At 36.8% G+C, this 5931-nt stretch overlaps 1 protein-coding gene across 6 annotated transcripts in view; it reads left to right on the forward strand.

The window, feature by feature from the left end:
• Positions 1–5931, forward strand: part of LRBA (LPS responsive beige-like anchor protein) — an 840314-nt gene that overhangs the window by 708227 nt on the left and 126156 nt on the right. The window lies entirely within an intron of this gene.

The raw sequence follows: 5931 nt of genomic DNA on the forward strand, positions 1-5931 counted from the left end.
TAGCTTTCTGAGGAAGTGCCATATCATTTTCCAAAATGGTTGTATCATTTTGCATTCCCACCAGCAGTGCATAAGAGTTCCCATCTCCCCGCAGCCCCTACAACATTTGTTATTTCCAGTGTTTTTGATTCGTGCCAGTAATGCCGGGGTAATCTTGAGATTTTTGATTGTTAGATTTTTTGGGAGAATTGGTTTTGTTTTTGTTTTGGTGCTGTCTGTTAGATCAGGGGTTGGCAAAGTTTTTCTAGAAAGGAAGAGAGAGTAATTATTTTAGGCTTGGCCAAATGATCACTGTGGCAACTACTCAACTCTGCTGTTGTAGTCCAAATGCAGCAATAGATAATATGTAAACAAATAAGCATGGTGCTGTGTCCCAATAAAAGTTTATTTAGTACAAACGGGTAGCAGGCTGCATTTGGCCCATGGGCCATAGTTTGCTGGCCCCTGCTTTAGATTCACAAAAACAACTTTTAAATAGATTCACTGAATTCCAATCTTTTCTTTGCTGAAAGAGGCTGACGAAAAGTAGAACTTAAACCACCAAGAACTCAAAGTCCAATAGATGGCCCTAATGACTCATGAGACTTGGCTTCTATCTGGTCCCTGTTGGCATTTCCTTCTCCCTACAACTACTTGGAAAACACAACACTGGCACTGTCCTAGTTATCTAGTGCTGCTGTAACAGAAATACCACAAGTGGATGGCTTTAACAAACCAAAATTTATTCTCTTACAGTCTAGTAGGCTAGAAGTCTGAATTCAGGGTGTCATCTAAAGGGGAAGGCTTTCTCTCTCTGTCAGTTCTGGAGGAAGGTCCTTGTCATCAATCTTCCCCTGGTCCAGGAGCTTCTCAGTGCAGGGATCCTGGGTTCAAAGGACCCTGGGTTCCCAGCACTACTTTCTTGGTGGTTTGACGTCCCCTAGTCTCTCTGCTTACTTCTCTTTTATACCTCAAAAGAGACTGATTTAAGACACAACCTAATCTTGTAGATTGAGTCCTGACTCATTAACATAACTGCCTCTAATCCTGCCTCATTAACATCACAGAGGCAGGATTTACAACACATAGGAAAATTATATCAGATGACAAAATGGTGGACAATCACACAATACTGGGAATCATGGCCTACCCAAATTGATACACATTTTTGGGGACACAATTCAATCCATAACAGGCATCTAAGACTGTCTCAGAAGACTTTCAATCTGAAGGAGAGCAGTTTCTTCCTCAGTGGAACCAGAAACTCCGTCTACAATCATCCTTGATGAGTTAGGATCTCTTTAAGATTCAAAAGTTTCCTACCAGAACAGCTGTGACACTGAGCAAGTTCCTTTTCTCACTAACCTTCAATTTCCTTTTCCTTAAAATAGGGCTAATATCTACATTGGGAAACTAAACTGGGATAATATAGGAAAGAATGCCTAAAACAATGTCTGGCACAAAGTAGGTGCTCAACAAATGACAGTTCTCCTCTGGTTTACCACTTCCTCTCCTTACACAGGAAATCTAATAGTATGTTATATTTAGCACAACTGTGATTATTTGTAACTAAGAAATATAACTGACAACCAAACCAAAACCAAAGCCATTGCTGTTGAGTCGATTCCAACTCATAGCGACCCTCCAGGACAGAGTAGAACTGCTCTGTAGGGTTTTCAAGGAGCGGCTGGTGGATTTGAATTGCTGACCTTTTGATTAGCAGCCGAGCTCTAAACCACTGTGCCACCAGGGCTCCTAACTGACAACAGTAGGCATATTTACATTCCCTGGGAAATACATTGCAAAAGAAAAACCCAACAAACAGGTACATAGCATGGATTTTATTTCTCATCCTTCTCCCTGCCTTAAAAGTGATCACTTGTTCTAACTTCTGTAACAAAGCCAAGGAACAAAGAAAGAAACAATTTTAAACCAAAGGCAGACAAAAGATCTAGGGTTTTAGGTATAAATCCATGTATGTAGTTATATATGAAATACATTAGATTAAGAATCTAAAAATGATTCAGGAAGCTGAGGTTTGGAAATATTAATGAATCGTAAAGACCAAGTTACAAGTCTTAAAAAAGAAATAAATGCAAAAACCCAAAATGGAAAAGAATACCACATTGTTTTAAAAAGACATATTATGTTTTCTTTTTTATGTTCTGGCAGTTTGCCACACAAGGTAAATTGAATGTATGACTTATACTGTGTGTGTTACAGAATCATCTGTATGTGAAGTCCATATACTATGTCAGTTCCAGACCCAGTAAAGTTGATAGGATAAACTGCATGCCAAATCCCAGGTTGGAAACAAAAACAACAGCTCTTTGCTGACCTGTTAGAATATAGTTTTCACTTCTTTCAACAAATTTAATGAGACCATTGAATTTATTATAAAACCACCAAACTAACACTCATTCTATCTACAACAAAGGATTATACTAAAGTTCAAATCATATGTGTAAAAGATGCTGTCTTAGTTATCTATGCTCCTATGACAGAAATACCACAAGTGGATGGCTTTAACAAGTAGACATTTATTTTCTCACAGTTTAGGAGGCTAGAAGTCTGAATTCAGGGTGCCAGCTCCAGGGGAAGGCTTTCTCTCTCTGTTGACTCAGGAGGAAAGTCCTTTTCTCTTCTGAGCTTCAGTTACTGGGTGATCTTCATGTGGCTTGGCATGTCTCTTCCCCCATCTCTGCTTCTTTGCTTACTTGTTAAATCTCTTCTATATTTCAAAAGAGATTGACTCAAGACACACCTCATACTAATCCTGCCTCATTAACATAACAAAGACTACTCACTCTCAAATGGGATTATAACCACAGGCATAGAGGTTAGGATTTACAACACATTATTTTTGGGGGACACAATTCAATCCATAACAGATGCTTTATAAAGTGCTATAACATGTATTAGAAAGAAAGGGCAATGGACTTGGATTCTGGAAATGTGATTTAAAGTTTTTGCTATTTATTAGTTGTTTAGGAGACCTGGTGGTGCAGTGGTTAAGTGCTCGGCTGCTAACTGAAAGGCTGGTGGTTCAAACTCACCATCCTCCACAGGAGAAAGATGTGGCTGTCTGCTTCCATAAAGATTACAGCCTTGGAAACCCTATCGGCAGTTCTACTCTGTCCTACAGGGTCACTGTAAGTCTAGATCAACTTGACAGCAACAGGTTCTTTTTTTTTTAGTTGTTTGACTTGTCTGTCAGACTTTCTCAGCTTCTAGAAAATTTGGAATCCCTTTTTTAACCACAAGGACATTATCAGACTCGAATGGCTAACATATGAAAGCAATTTATAAAATGTTAAATACTGTACAAATTTAAGTTATTATTATTATGCACTTTTTGGCCATCATTTCTAAACCACCATACCTGAAATACTATAATTAATAATATAAAAAACCCAAACCAAACCCGTTGCCATCGAGTCGATTTCGACTCATAGTGACCCTATAGGACAGAGTGGAACTGCCCCATAGAGTTTCCAAGGAGCGCCTGGTGGATTCGAACTGCCAACCTTTTGGTTAGCAGCCACGGCCCTTAACCACTACGCCACCAAGGTTTCCAATTAATAATACAGTAGGAATAAAATCTGTTCAGGAACTGCAGTTTTGGGTGGTTAATTAAAGTTGTTGTTGAGTGTCATTATAGACTTTTAAGCAGAAACAATGCTAGCTTTAGTAAAAATGCTTTAAATACTTTAGTGTGAAGTGTTGGTCTGACTACAGTCCACCAATATAGAAACCACAGAGCAACTATATTAGTTCATGCAATGTTCTGCACATGGAATCAGGATCCATGATTAACCATTTAGGGTAACACTCATAAACTATACAGTATGCAGTAAACATGTCTACCAAGTAAATTAAAAGACCCCTGTACTATGCAACAGCTGAAAGAAAGTAGGACCTGATTAAAAATCCTTAGAAACAAAAGATTGTTTTAATTTTAGAAGTGGGAAAAGAGAAAAGTCATATTCCTTAATAAAGCAAACAGTACTGGAGTCCGTATAAAACCTTCTGCTTTCCATAAGACACATGTCCATTTAGGAGATCTTAGGTCAGATTTGATAATATAATGCATTGTAAACAACATAATTGAATGATCACAATTATAAACCAATGCCCCATTTATAGGCGGTTGGATATATCATGTGTGTTTTAAATTTCAGTTCTACACCAGTTTAAGAGCACCTTATCCTTGTTAGTGCCCTACATGCGTACCAGGTGGAACCTGTTTACTTCACAATAACCTGACTTAAAAAATTCTAAACCTAAATCTTGATAAATTTCCCAGATCTTGTCATCCTTCTGGAGAGCATTCAAAATCATGCCAATCATTAGAACAAGACATTTGACTGTTAGCATGATCACTCACTTCTTATGTATAAATGATTGATACTAGGTTGACCATCTGCCCCGTTTAGTTTCTGTACTCCACTGAACACTGATCCTCTCAGCAAGGCAGGGAATATTATGAATTTTTTTTTATTTACTGCCCTCTGCTTGACTGGATGGCAATCTCCAAAAGGCACACAATAATAACTGCTGTTTTTCATAAATTGGTCAGTCTTTCTTTCACAGTCTCTATTTCTTCTGTGCCTGAGTAAATCATCATGTTTCCAGATGAACATAAAAAGCACTTTTATTGATGGTTTTTATTATTTTTTAAAGTGGTATAATTTGAAAGATCTTAATTGTCTATAGGATGTAAATGGATGTAAACTCCTCAGATCAATTTTCTAAAAAGGAAGCCCAGATGAAAACAAGTTCAAGATGTGGAATGCTGGGAAACATCAGGAACAGATAAGGCAACTTATGTGCGACCATCAGAGACGGGGAGGGTGATTTTGAGAAAAGGTGCTGGACTGCCCTACAGACAGGGAAGGAAGAGCAAAAGCAGATCTGGTAAATAGAATTCATACTCATAATCCAAACGTAGGTTTAATATATATGTAATGTAGAAAAAAACTTGCCACATCCAGAGATGAAAACAATAGCACAAACAGAATGTCTTCAAATAGAATGACAGTAATGTTACAAATTGACTAGTATGTACCTTAGGAATCACTCAGGAAACAAAAAATATGCTCAGTTCAGAATATAAATTCATTAAAATAATTTCCTAGCTATCCTTATTTTATTAAGTATACACTAATAATTTCTTATATATTCTTCTCATTAACTGATTCATTAATAAAAGCCACTAATAATAAGTTACTACATTAAAATAAATATTGGATCAAAATTCATCATTAAATGCCTATACATAAAATTCCACAATAAGAAACATCATCAGTACTTAAAACTTTAAATATCAGGTTTGTGTTTGAAAAACAAAGGTTGTTGGTTGGTTAAAAGTGACAGAAGATGGCAATAATGAGTCTCAATTTACAGGTTCAATCCCATAGAGCCCTGTAAGCTTCACACTGAGAAAACTACATTACGCTGTCATCAACACGTCCTTGAATTCAGCGAATAGAGTCACATATCTATGATATTAGTTGAAAAGCGAACTAAACTAGAGATAGTTCAAACAAACAAAATCAAGACAACAACAACAAAAAAATGATCATAATTACTGGAAAGATAACTCATAGCTTATGTCCTGATGATAAATAAGTAGTGCCATTTTCTTTCTGAATAACATCTTCAGTTAACATAACCACTATCTCTGGGAAGATATACTGGACTTAGTTTTGTTTTCTAACACTACCATGTATCATTGGGTATTATATTGGTAAGGTAGTATTCATGAAGTCAAGTAGAAACTAAACTGCAAAATCCATACACAAGAAAATAACAACAAAAAAATAAAGGATCATAACTCCTCCCTTCCTCGACGACAACAAACAAACTATGGTACATACACACAATGGAGTACTATGCAACGAGAAAGAACAACAATGAATCTGTGAAGCATCTCATAACATGGATGAAACT

Source organism: Trichechus manatus, unplaced genomic scaffold, assembly GCF_000243295.1.
Source record: "Trichechus manatus latirostris isolate Lorelei unplaced genomic scaffold, TriManLat1.0 scaffold00059, whole genome shotgun sequence".
NCBI classification, from domain to species: domain Eukaryota; kingdom Metazoa; phylum Chordata; class Mammalia; order Sirenia; family Trichechidae; genus Trichechus; species Trichechus manatus.